Raw genomic sequence first — 12977 nt, 5'->3', positions numbered from 1 at the left:
CACCACAAAGCACTTCACACTTTGTTCTTTTTTGTACTCTTTATGATACTCCCAAAAAAAGGTTTTTACGTCCTATCTTTTTAGCTAAAGGCATTAGAATTAGCCATCTTGCCTTCTCTTATTTACATCACATGGGAGATGTAGAGACAATACAGGCTGTGCTAAACTATATATATGACGCTTTCGGCATTTAAAACTTTTATTAATAATGTTATTTATTAAATGCTCAAGAAATTTGTAAGTATGTATACATTGGATGTCTTTTATGGTCTATATGAACCGAATAAAGTATTGGATGCTGATGATTTTACCTTAAAAAGCAAAACAATCAATCAATCAATCAATCATTTCATTTGTAAAGCGCACTATGTACCCGTCAGGGTTTCGAGGCGGTGGGGGGGGGGGGGGGTGAGCTGTTAGCGGTCGAAGAGCCAGGTCTTGAGGAGTCTCCTGAAGGTGAGGAGGTCCTGGGTCTGGCGTAGAGAGGTGGGGAGAGAGTTCCAGGTCTTGGCGGCGAGGAAGGAGAAGGATCTGCCGCCGGAGGTCTTGCGCTGGATCCTGGGGACGATGGCGAGGGCGAGATTGGCAGAGCGGAGTTGACGAATGGGGGCGTAAAAGTTGAGTCTGGAGTTGAGGTAGGTAGGTCCAGTGTTGTGTAGAGCCTTGTGAGCGTGGGTGAGGAGTTTAAAGGTGATCCTCTTGTCCACGGGGAGCCAGTGGAGGTCCTTCAGGTGAGGGGAGATGTGACATCGGCGGGGTATGTCGAGGGTCAGGCGGGCGGATGCATTTTGGATACGCTGGAGTCGTTTGATGTCTTTTGGTGGGATGCCTGTGTAGAGTGCGTTGCCGTAGTCAAATCTGCTACTGACGAGGGCTTGGGTCACCGTCTTTCTGGTTCCTGTTGGGATCCACTTGAAAATTCTGCGTAGCATTCGAAGGGTGTTGAAGCAGGAAGAGGAGACGGCGCTGACCTGTTTGGACATGGTGAGGGCGGAATCCAGGATGAAGCCGAGGTTTCTTGCGTGGCTGGCTGGGGTGGGTGGGGGTCCGATGTCGGTGGGCCACCAGGAGTCGTTCCAGGCCGAAGGGGTGCGCCCGAGGATGAGGACTTCCGTCTTGTCGGAGTTGAGCTTCAGGCGGCTGTCGTTCATCCACTCGGCGATGGCTTTTAGTCCCTCGTGGAGGTTGGTTTTGGCGGTGAGTGGGTCTTTGGTCAGGGAGAGGACGAGCTGGGTGTCGTCGGCGTAGGAGATGATGCTGAGGTGATGTTGGGGGCCAGTTTAGCGAGGGGGGCCATGTAGACGTTGAACAACGTAGGGCTGAGGGAGGAGCCTTGGGGGACGCCGCAGATGAGGTTGGTGGCTTTGGAGCGGAAAGGGGAGAGTCGGACTCTCTGGGTTCTGTCGGAGAGGAAGGATGAGATCCAGTTGAGGGCTTTATCTTGGATGCCGGCTTCATGGAGGCGGGTCAGTAGGGTGCGGTGGCAGACTGTGTCAAAAGCGGCTGATAGGTCGAGGAGGATGAGGGCCGAGGTTTCGCCGTTGTCCATTTGAGTTCTGATGTCATCTGTGGCGGCGAGGAGTGCAGTCTCGGTGCTGTGGTTTCGTCTGAAACCGGATTGAGAGGGGTCTAGGATGGAGTTGTCTTCGAGGAAGTGGGCGAGCTGTGTGTTGACGATCTTCTCGATGACTTTTGCTGGAAAAGGGAGGAGAGAGATCGGTCGGAAGTTTTTGAGGTCGTTGGGGTCAGCCTTGGGTTTCTTAAGGAGGGGTTGGATTTCTGCGTGTTTCCAGCTGTCTGGGAAGGTGGCGGAGTCGAAGGAGAGGTTGATGATCTTGCGGAGTTTGGGGGCGATGATGGCGTTGGCTTTGTTGAACACGTGATGTGGGCATGGGTCCGTGGGAGAGCCTGAGTGGATGGTGTTCATGGTTGTTATTGTTTCGGTGTCGTCCACGTGGGTCCAGGCGGTGAGGCGGCAGGCGTCTGTGGAGCTGTCAGGGGTGGGGTCTGGCGGCGGAGTGGCGTTGAAGCTGTCGTGGATGGTAGTGATTTTCTGGTGGAAGAAGGTGGAGAGGTCGTCGCAGAGTTTCTGGGAGGGCGGGATGTCGTTGGAGTTGGCGTTGGGGTTTGAGAGTTCCTTCACGATGCCGAAGAGTTCTTTGCAGTCGTGGGCGTTGTTGTTGATGCGTTCAGTGAAGTGGGCGCGCTTGGCGACTCTGATCCGTTGGTGGTGTTCACGGTTGGCGTCTTTGAGGGAGGCGAGGTTGTCGGGTGTGCGCTCTAAGATCCACTTCTTCTTGAGCTTCTGGCAGAGGCTTTTGGAGGCGGTCAGTTCGTCTGTGAACCAGGCTGGTTTTTTCTTTCCTTGGCTGGCGGTGGGTTTCTTGAGTGGGGCTAAGGTGTTGGCGCAGTCGAGGATCCATTGATGGAGGTTGATGGCGGCAGAGCTCGGGTCGGTTGAGTCGGGTGGTGGGTTTTTGACGAGGGTGCTGGTTAGTTGGTCTTGGGTGATTTTTCCCCAACGGCGGTGAGGAGGTAGAGGGATGTGGTGGTGTTCGGTGATTTTCGTATAGGAAAAGTGGACGCAGTGATGGTCGGTCCAGTGGAGTTCGGAGGTGTGGCTGAAAGAGATGTGGTTGCTTGAGGTGAAGAGGGGGTCAAGAGTGTGTCCGGCGATGTGGGTGGGAGTGTTGACCAGTTGACGGAGTCCGAGGTTTGAGGTCAGTGATGCGGTGTTGACGTCGTTGTTATTTTCCAGATGGTAGTTTAGATCTCCCAGGAGGATGTAGTCTGGGGAAGCGAGGGCGTGGGTGCTCGCGAGGTCGGCGACGGTGTCGCTGAAGGGGGCTCTTGGTCCTGGAGGGCGGTATATGAGGGTTCCTCTGAGGGTCGTGTTGGATCTGGAAGTGGAGGTGTTCGGCTGTCTTGAGGGTGTCGTCCGTGTGGGTGTGGATTTTGAGGGTGGATTTGTGGGTGATGGCTATTCCGCCGCCGATTCCGTTGGTTCGATCTCTTCTGGTGATTTTGTATCCCTCCGGTATGGCGATTGCGATGTCCGGGGCCGAGGAGTCGTTCCACCAGGTTTCGGTCAGGAAGGCCACGTCAGGGGCGGTGGTGTCGAGTAAGTCCCAGAGTTCGATGGCGTGTTTTCGTGCGGAGCGTGTGTTGATGAGGATGCAGTTCAGGTGGTTGGTGTTGGAAGTTCTTGTTGTTGGCTTCGCCTTTCTGTCGCAGGAGAAGTTGCAGGTACGGCAGGGGAAAGGTCCTTTTGTGTGCTTCGGGGTTGCAAAGAAGCACTCTGCGGAGGGGCCGGGGTTGAGTGCGCGGAGTTCGTTGGTTGAGTAGTGGACGCAGGGGAAGCGGGGGGTGCGAGGACCAGGGGGGGTGGCGCTGGGCGCGGTCCAGGCGCGGACGGGCGCAGACGGGCTTGCCTCTGGCGCGCCAGCGGCGCGCCAGCGGCGCGGACGCGCAGCGCCAGCCATTAAGAAGGGAGGGGGGAGGGAGGAGCAGCTGGGAGGCGGGAGGGAGAGGCGAATGGGGGCACGAGGGGGGCGGGGCCACAGGGAGGCAGCGGCAGGGATCGGAGGACAGAGGCAGGAGGCAGCAGGTTGGTGCTGCGGTCGTGGGGGGCGAGCTCAGGACCTGAAACAGGTCAGAGGTCGCTCACTCGCGACGCGCAGCGCCAGCCATTAAGAAGGGAGGGGGGAGGGAGGAGCAGCTGGGAGGCGGGAGGGAGCGGCGAATGGGGGCGCGAGGGGGGCGGGGCCGCAGGGAGGCAGCGGCAGGGATCGGAGAGCAGGGGGAGCGCACAAGGGGCAAAAGGCTCAAAAAATCGAGCGAAATTAAAGGCAGTCACAATATGAAAACACACAGTATGAAATACAGTAATGGCACAGTACACGATCGGGGAAACAGCAATCAGAGGGGCACAACGGGGCAGAAGCGCCGGAGGCGAGGCGCAGAAAAATGAGAAAAACAACTTACGGGACGGCGGAAAGCGGCACACGGGTCAAGTGAAGCTAGTCAGAGCCCACTAGACCCCAGGGATGAGGCGCAGGAGGATGCCTGCGGGTGGAGGAGGGCCTCGAACACGCAAACTGCAGCGTGGTCGGGGGACAGAGGCAGGAGGCAGCAGGTTGGTGCTGCGGTCGTGGGGGGCGAGCTCAGGACCTGAAACAGGTCCTAGCAGACACTGAAAATCGCGACGGGTGCAACTGCACCCGTCGCACCCCTTCCCCCTTCGGAGCCGGCATCCTCATGGAAGGGGGTTTCCCGCTGGGCTGGCGGGCGGCCTTCTGGCGGTCGCCCGCCAGCCCAGCGGGAAACTCAGAATGACCGCTGCGGTCTTTCGACCGCGGTACGGTCTTCTGGCGGTTCCCGCCAGGCGGGCGGCTTCCGCCGCCCGCGGAGGTCAGAATGACCCCCTTAGTCTCTTGCACACACAGACAAGAAAGAAGATGCAGGAGAACTTTCAATATTTTTTTTAAAATACTGCAATCTACGATAAAGTGCGTGAGCTGCAATGATTTGAATAACGGCAAGAGACAAAATCAGGATTGCAAAAATAAGCGATATGAATATGAGCAATCCTAGCATTTTGCATTAAACATGAACTCACAAACTCCTCCCCAAAATTATATTGTCTACCATGAATAGAGCAAGGTATGATAAACCTTATCTCCCCAAACCATGTTCATGAGAAGCAATTACCGCGCCCCTGTTACCTTGGAACAAGGTTGACCTCAAGTCCCCAAATAAAGCGATGTAGATACTCAAAAACTGGGGTCTGTTGCAAAACAATGCACAGTGTAGATCGAGGATCCTGGATGGAACCCACTTGGGTGACCTTGGTTTCACAGAGTGTTTATGTAAGGCCTATGTTATTGTTCATGCAAACATCCGGAAGCAGGTATGTACCTAAGCTTTAGATTGTGTGCATAAACCTGGATCGTCAATACCATAACAAAAATGCCTGACGTTCATATTCTGTGAAGCAAAGGGACATGATGACATCTCAATATGTACATTCCTGATAATGACGCTTTCAGGGAATGGCAACTGATTAAAAGATAAAACAGTTCTTTTAAAATGCAGGAACTGCAAGTAGTGTTAAAATGAAGAAAAGATTAGTAATAAAACAGAGCATGTTTATCTAGGTCAAAAGGTCAGAGGCCTGCAAGTCGAGGCTAAGCTAAACTCCTGTACCAAGCAAACTAAAATGGATCCACAACAGTTTGAAAATGAAAATGTATCATTGATATACAAAGATACCTTTATTATTGTGGACATCAACAATGTTAAAAACATGTCTTTATAGTGAAAAATCCTAAACAGCAATTTTCCTTAATCAGGGTTAGCTCTTAGATAAGAAAGAATTAAGACACAATATTGCATTTACTACTGCTACCTCCTCTTAGAAAACAATTACAGAGTTAATTCTGGACTTTTACAAATATTTATTACAAGCCACTTCATTAGTAAAGTCTTATTTGTAATATGTATTTTACAATAAGGACTTTAAGATTAGTTGCCTGTTACCTGTCTAAAGCTTCTATACCCCGTTTGCATGATCTTTCAACTGCCACCCAGGAGCTCGTTAGCCCTGATGAGGTGTGAGCTTGCTCCTGAAACTGAGACAAAGGTCTTGGTTTAGGTAGGTGCTCCATTTCTCTGGCAGGCTGACCATCTGGGCTGTGCACAGGAACCTAATTAACTTCAAAGAAGGTTATCCTGTCACAGGGAGATGTAGCTAACACCTGGTCTGCCTTCTTCCTTTATATCCCTAGCCAGTCAAGCACAAGGCCCAGTAGGAAAGGAGCAACCCAGAAATAATTTTGAGTGAACACAGAGGAGGGGTTGCTAATTCCCTTGGCCACAACTCTAGGGCGGGTAGGGGAGATCTGCAAATAGGAAGAAAGGTTCTACCATGTTGGGTTTGAGCAGAGAGAAGCACAGTGAGAGTGTGTTGTGTTGTAGAATTCTCGACATACGCCTGTATGTCGACAATTCTACATTCCAAGGAGGGACGGTTGGGAGACGCAGGAAAAGACGGAGGTGGGCGAGGGATCGTTTCCGTTGCTGCATCTGTTTACAAAATAAACTTATATTATTGACAACTTTTCTCTGGAGCAACGACCATCATTACAGAGTGTTTATTTCAAAATACACAGGAAGTGCTGCTAAAGTGGTAAGGTTTACCCCTGGGAAGTTCCACCCCATTGGTCAGGGGCCAACCAGAAGTTTCTCCCATCTACAGGCTGTCACTGGGCATAAATGTGGCAACACCAGTACCCTCCTGAGAACACTGCTAGAGCTGTGAAAGGTACAGAAGAGGAATTGCTCCTCTGTTGGAAGACCTGAAGAAGACAGGACCTCCTCTCCTTGTACTTAGGGCCCCCAGAAGTGACTCAGATTTGAGCTACAGGGACAAGAGGTATTTTCCCTCTTTTCCTAGATCATCAGTTCTGAAAGAAACTGCCCTAACCCTGCTGCTGGCCTGTGCGGCAGTGATTTTAACCCCCAACTGCTGTCTCCAAGGTCCTGTACGGTGTGGTTAAACTGTATTCCCTCATGCCTAACCTTAAAACCTTGGGGTTAGAAGCTTTTTGCCATCTTGCCTAACCTTAAAACCTGGGACTTAGAAGCTTTTTGCCAACTTGTTATCTGGAGAACAGTCAAGAGACCGGGACTAACCTGTCCAGCCGATACGAGGAGGGTACATCAATGCTGGGCCTGACTGCACCATAGCTCTCACTACATGCTTCCGTCGATGCTGGAATCCATCGACACCAAGTCCTCTTCAGCTGCAGCCTGCTTCCTGCAGCCTTGACCCATTTAAGACATCATAGATATGTACCAATTTATTTAAAATCCTAAATTCTAACATATTAAAAAAGTTATCATTATTAATGTAAAATACAAATAAAATTATATCATTAAAGATAAAAATGATATTTAAAATAATTTTAAAAACTGCATTTAAAACATATATAATAATAATAAAAAGAAAACACGACAAAAACACCATATATATATATACATATCACAAAAACATGTCAGATTTAGTTTAGAGAAATGCAAAAACAACACAATTAAAAGAGAAATGAAAATGACACATTATTGATTTTTATAAATATTTTCGATAATAAAAATATAGAAACAAATGAATTAAATATTAACAGTCTAAACTAAAAAATTGAGGGATAGAGGGAAAATGTTGGACTTTGAAGGAGTCAGATTTACTATTTTATCTACCATGTGAGCAATAGTAGAAAAAGTGTTCGACTTTGGAGGGGTGAGATTTACTCTTCCCATTCCAATGTAAAAAAAAACATAGGGAAAGTGATAAACTTTGGAGTGGTCATATTTGCTATTCCTCCTCTAATCCAAGCAAAAGCAGTGAATGTGTTAGCATTTGGAGGGGTTATATTTACTATTGCCGCTCCAGTCTAAGCAACAGTAGGATAAGTAACAGGCTTTAGAGGGGTTAGTGTAGTGTTATTCCTATTTGAAAAACATGGAAAGTATTGGACATCGGAGTAGGTAGGTTTACTATTCCAACTCCAATCTCAGCAACAGTAGGTGAAGTATTGTGCTCTGGAAGGGTTAAATGTACTATTCCCACTCTAACCTGAGCAACAGTAGGGAAAGTGTTAGCCTTCAGAGGGGTAAAATTAAACTGTTCTAACTCCATCATAAGCAAAAGCAGGGAAAGTGCAGGTTTGAGGAGGGGTTACATTTACTAATCTCACTCCAGTCGTAGCAACAGTAAGGAAAGTATTAGACACTGGAAGGGTCAAATATATTATTCCCACTCCAATGTTTGCACAGAACAAGAAACATGTTGCACCTTGGAGGGAGTAGATTTACTATACCCACTCCAATTTGAACAACAGTAGGGAAAGCATTGGACTTTAGAGGAGTTAGTGTAGGAAATTCACCTTTTCTCCGAGATTACCCCAACTTTTTCCTCTTTCTAGACTCTATTTTTCTGGACTTGAAGTATGTGCACTGTTACCCCTGTTATATAGGAGTAAAGTGTGTGTGCTCACCTTTTTTATTATGGCTTCCTTGGCTGATCCCTATTTGAGTCGTTTATCTTGCCTATGAGTCCGCCCATAGTACATATTATAGAAAATTCATCCAGGGCCTGGAAATGTAATGCCACCTGTGGACTGCAGCATCTCTAGTGCATTCCACAAAGTGGGCCATTGTACTTTGACTGTTGCAGTGTAAAATCTGCTTATGAGTTATAATAATAACCCTTTATGACACCAAAGACCTTCCTCTTAAATATTAGTGAGTCCTATTTTTATTGGCCTTTTAGCCCACAAAGTAGAGTACACAGCATTTAAAAGTAGGACATATAGAATATTAGTATCATCATGTCCCTACAGTGACAAGGCCCTTACAGCTATTTTCACTGTGGCTGGTTTGGCTGTCCAATATAGAAAAACAGAGTACAGTTTAAAATGATAGTTCTATATCTCGGGTTTGGGACCACCTAGTAAAATAATTTGTTAAGATATTTAATAAACACTAACAAAATTCCTTTCTGTGTTTTGACTTAGAAAACATTTCAGTGAGAAATTGCCAAAGCTCCAGAGCACCAGCAGGACCAACATGCTTCAGGTGTCCGGCATTCATTTTCACAGCAGCAGGTACGGTTTCTGTGGCATTCCATTCAAGATATTTTGTTCTCAAACTCAAAAAAATGGCAATTAGAAGAAATGTCAATGTATCTTTTCAAAATCCATCCCTTTCTGAAGTGTGGACTTGGATAGCTTTTTGACTTCCAGACTTTGGGGGTCATTCTGACCCTGGCGGCCGGTGGCCGCCAGGGCCACCGACCACGGGAGCACCGCCAACAGGCTGGCGGGGCTCCCACGAGCATTCTGACCGCGGCGGTTCAGCCGCGGTCAGAAGCGGAAAGTCAGCGGTCTCCCGCCGACTTTCCGCTGCTCGGGGGAATCCTCCATGGCTGCGGAGCGCGCTCCGCAGCCATGGGGATTCTGACACCCCCTACCGCCATCCTGTTCCTGGCGGGTCTCCCGCCAGGAACAGGATGGCGGTAGGGGGTGCCGCTGGGCCCCTGGGGGCCCCTGCAGTGCCCATGCCCATGGCATGGGCACTGCAGGGGCCCCCGTAAGAGGGGCCCGCAAAGTATTTCAGTGTCTGCCATGCAGACACTGAAATACGCGACGGGTGCAACTGCACCCGTCGCACCCCTGCAACTACGCCGGCTCAATTCTGAGCCGGCGTCCTCGTTGCAGGGGCATTTCCTCTGGGCCGGCGGGCGCTCTTTTGGAGAGCGCCCGCCGGCCCAGAGGAAATGTTAGAATGGCCGCCGCGGTCTTGTGACCGCGGTGCGGTCATTTGGCGGCGGAACTTTGGCGGACGGCCTCCGCCGTCCGCCAAGGTTAGAATCAGGCCCTTTGTAATTAACCAGCCCACTTGGTGTATCTGACCCGACTCCATCAACAACGGAATCAAATTGCACATAGGTTCCAGTCTACCATGACCATTGATTCCCATTGGAATATGTATTTTTTGGTCCTATTTTCAATGCAGTCTTTACAAATTCCATTCATGCCTCTGTGTTGTTTTGGTATGATTTTGTTTTTCACATTTGTACCTGTTTATCTAATTTGGGTTGGGATTTTTATTGCTTAGGGTTTTTACTTTATTACTATTTTGATACTGCATAAAACTTTGCACATTGTCTTGAGTTAAGCTTGCCTGCCTTGTGCTATAGCTACCAGGGTGTTAAAAAGAGTTTAATTTATTGACTTTGGGGTTCATCCTGACAACTAAGTCTCATTATTCCTTGTACTGGGCAACCATCCATCCCAAATAATAATCCACGTTCTTACAGTTAGATATACTATTCCCACTCCAAGCTGAGAAACAGTAGTGAAACTTCAGGACTTTGGAGGGGGCTATATTTACTATTCCCAATCCAATATGAACAACAGTACAGAAGGTTTGGGACTTTGGAGGGGTACAATTTACAGTTCCCACACTAACATAAGTAAAAGTGTTGGAATTCTGAAGTTTTAGATTTACTGTCCTACTTGGATCTGAACAATAGCAAGGAAAGTGTTGCACTTTGGAGACAATTCAAAATTAAAAACCTTTATATTTTAAATAAATTCCCACCCACTTCCCCTACAAACACAACATCACACTACTAAATTAGAAATGAATAACCAAATTTGAAAAATACAATTTCAGATGAATAATTACAAACTATGTAATACCTAAAATAAGACAATAAAGATACATTGAATTAATCAAATACAGTATTTTATACTCTATTAGAGAAAACGATATCATGCAACAATGTTAAAAACAATCTAAATTATACACATAAAAACAATATTGTTACTTTCCATATTCTATACCACAATGTTGTTGAGTTGACAATATTTTTGACACAATATTTAGGTATCACAATATTTTTTCTTGGATATTTGGATTAAATACCCTCTACACATATCATGTGACTTTGAGCACATCAACTAGAAGCTGGCTTTATTGACCAGATACTCATGAGCTGTAAGAACAAAAAAGTACAAGAACGGTTTTGAGTATGTTCTGAGTTAACCTAGAGTTCTCCAGTAAATATAACTAAGTATATCGTAAATTCATAGAGATTTGTAGAGGAAATAAAGGTCATAGTGACAGCGTAAAAGCTGCTGGTAAAAACCTGATGGACAGAAAGGGAGGAGAACGAAGTATGTCAAGAGTAGTGACAGGATGCAACATTTATTTTACTACAGATGTGGTCATGGGAGAGGAGGATGGAATGGATAGGAACACAAATCCTCAGCTAATACTTTGTGTAGGTGATTGGAGAATTCAAGACAACTTACCTTCTACTAATAACAAATAGGATGGTGTGGATGGGTGAAGATGTACACAAGGTACACTCTTACAGTTGATACACTAATATTATGGCAAGATAGGGAATTGTTACCTACTGATGGGAGTCCTGGTGGGTACGCAGCACACAGACTCAACATGTTGGGGTCCACCTGTTTAGTTTGGTATTTATTTGTTGATGACAACAGTAAGTCAATTATAGGTTAGCCACAGCAAGAACATTTAGGGATAGCAGTGAATCACCACTTTCAGTTTATTCTGTGTCATATAGCACAGACAAAAATACTATTATGGATTTAGTGCAGACTTTGAAGAGGGTTATTTTTAAATACAGGTTTGGTGCAAGTGTGCCATAAGGTCAAGAATATTCCAATTAACTAAAGGGGAAAGCTTAAAAGTATGTTGTAGGACTGGAGAGACAAAGGTATTATAGAGTCTATAACCCCAGTTGTTTTATTCTTGAAGTAATCTGGTGAACCTTGTGTATTTACCTTAGCAGTGCAAATGACACAATATGGGTAGAATAACAACCTCTTTCCAACATTCACAAATTAGTCTTGATATGAGGGCCACTGTTTTCTCCTTACAAGATTCATTCAGCTAGTAAGTACCATCAGGTAAATTTTGCATGGAGGCACAATTCTTTTTTGCAGCATTTTTCAAGCCAGAGAGATTATTTCAGTACGAAGAAGGATACCTGTAATCCAGAGACTAATTAAGGAAATGCTAGAAGGGATGATTGGATCTGTAGCTTTTCAAAATGACATTTTAGTTTTTAGGTAAAATTAAATTGATCATGATATGTACTTGAAAGAGGTTTGACTAATTATATTTGAAAGGACTGACTTTCAGACTGGAAAATTGTAATTTTGCCTGCTGTAATGCAGAGTGCCTTGTAGACAGCATTTCAAGTGATGGAGTCAAGCACAAAAATGATCACATACAAGTTATTGTGTTATTGAGTGGTTTTGTTCCTGGCTCCAAGTTATTTCCTTGGTGATTAAGGAAGTGTCATGACATCGCTGTTGATACAGTTACCAAACTTCGCACAGGAGAACCTCGTTAGAGTCAAAGATAAGAGAAGGTAATGCAAGAACAAGGATGAAGGAAGTTCTCGGAAGCAGAGCATTTCAATTGGCCAGTTAGTGAGGATCAAGAGACTGGGTAACAATGGTAAAGAGTCTGCAAAGTGGACTCCTTCCTAGGGTGTTACATGGGTTTTCATACGTTCAGTGATGGTGAAACTTGGCAGGTTTAGAATGTGGATAGAGTTTCCATATGGAGAGATGGATATGAGGTTACATGGCCACAAAAGTGGACAGAAGTAATGTTTCCTGGGTGGAGAGTTTTTGTCTATTTCAGGATCTACTAGATCTACTAGATTGGATGAGACAATTGAAAATAGACCCATCTAATTCTGGGATGTATCCTGCAGTTTTGAGTGTGGATGGAGGAGTGCAGACTTACCTATTCTGACATAGTATACACTGTAGATGCCTTCCTAAACATTGGATGGTTTGGGTGGTCTTTGGTGTAGTAAAACTGTTGTCTGTGTGGTTTGCATATGTTTGTGTGCTATTGGAGTTGGGGGGTTAGTGTTCAGCTTGTTGATTTGTTCCTCAGGTCATTTGGTGTGAGTGTTGTCTGAATGTGTTGTTCATTCTTCCCTTATTCTTTTCTTTTCAAAAGAATGGGGGTGTATGGTAGGGGGCTTGTAGCTGTTTGCTTTATGTGCTGTGTGGCCTCATTGGTGTATCATGTAGAATGTGATGATGTTGAAGTCACTTTGTTTGGCAGTTGGGGCATAATGATTAGAATCTGATGCTGGTGTGTTTTCTTAATGGGTATATCCCTTCTTTTGGAATTGGAAATAAAGCCTCATACTTATTTGGATGTTATGACCTCTTCACCACAATACCCTGCTTCATAACTACACCCTATTTCTACAATATCACATTATTGCTGTGGTCTAAGGATTTGAAATTTCATGATGTCTATTCAGTTGGACTCTCCCAGTGGCTTATTGTGGAGCATCAAGATAAAGTCCGAGTTTGACACTTCTTCAAAATTGGAGTTGTTAGGGTCTGACTTAT

The 12977-nt window shown here is 46.2% G+C and overlaps 1 long non-coding RNA gene across 1 annotated transcript in view; it reads right to left on the bottom strand.

The window, feature by feature from the left end:
* LOC138297317 (uncharacterized) overlaps nucleotides 1-12977 on the bottom strand; it is a 229415-nt gene that overhangs the window by 131706 nt on the left and 84732 nt on the right. The window lies entirely within an intron of this gene.

This window comes from Pleurodeles waltl, chromosome 5 (assembly GCF_031143425.1).
Source record: "Pleurodeles waltl isolate 20211129_DDA chromosome 5, aPleWal1.hap1.20221129, whole genome shotgun sequence".
NCBI classification, from domain to species: Eukaryota; Metazoa; Chordata; class Amphibia; order Caudata; family Salamandridae; genus Pleurodeles; species Pleurodeles waltl.
This window is presented reverse-complemented; position numbering and strand designations above follow the sequence as displayed.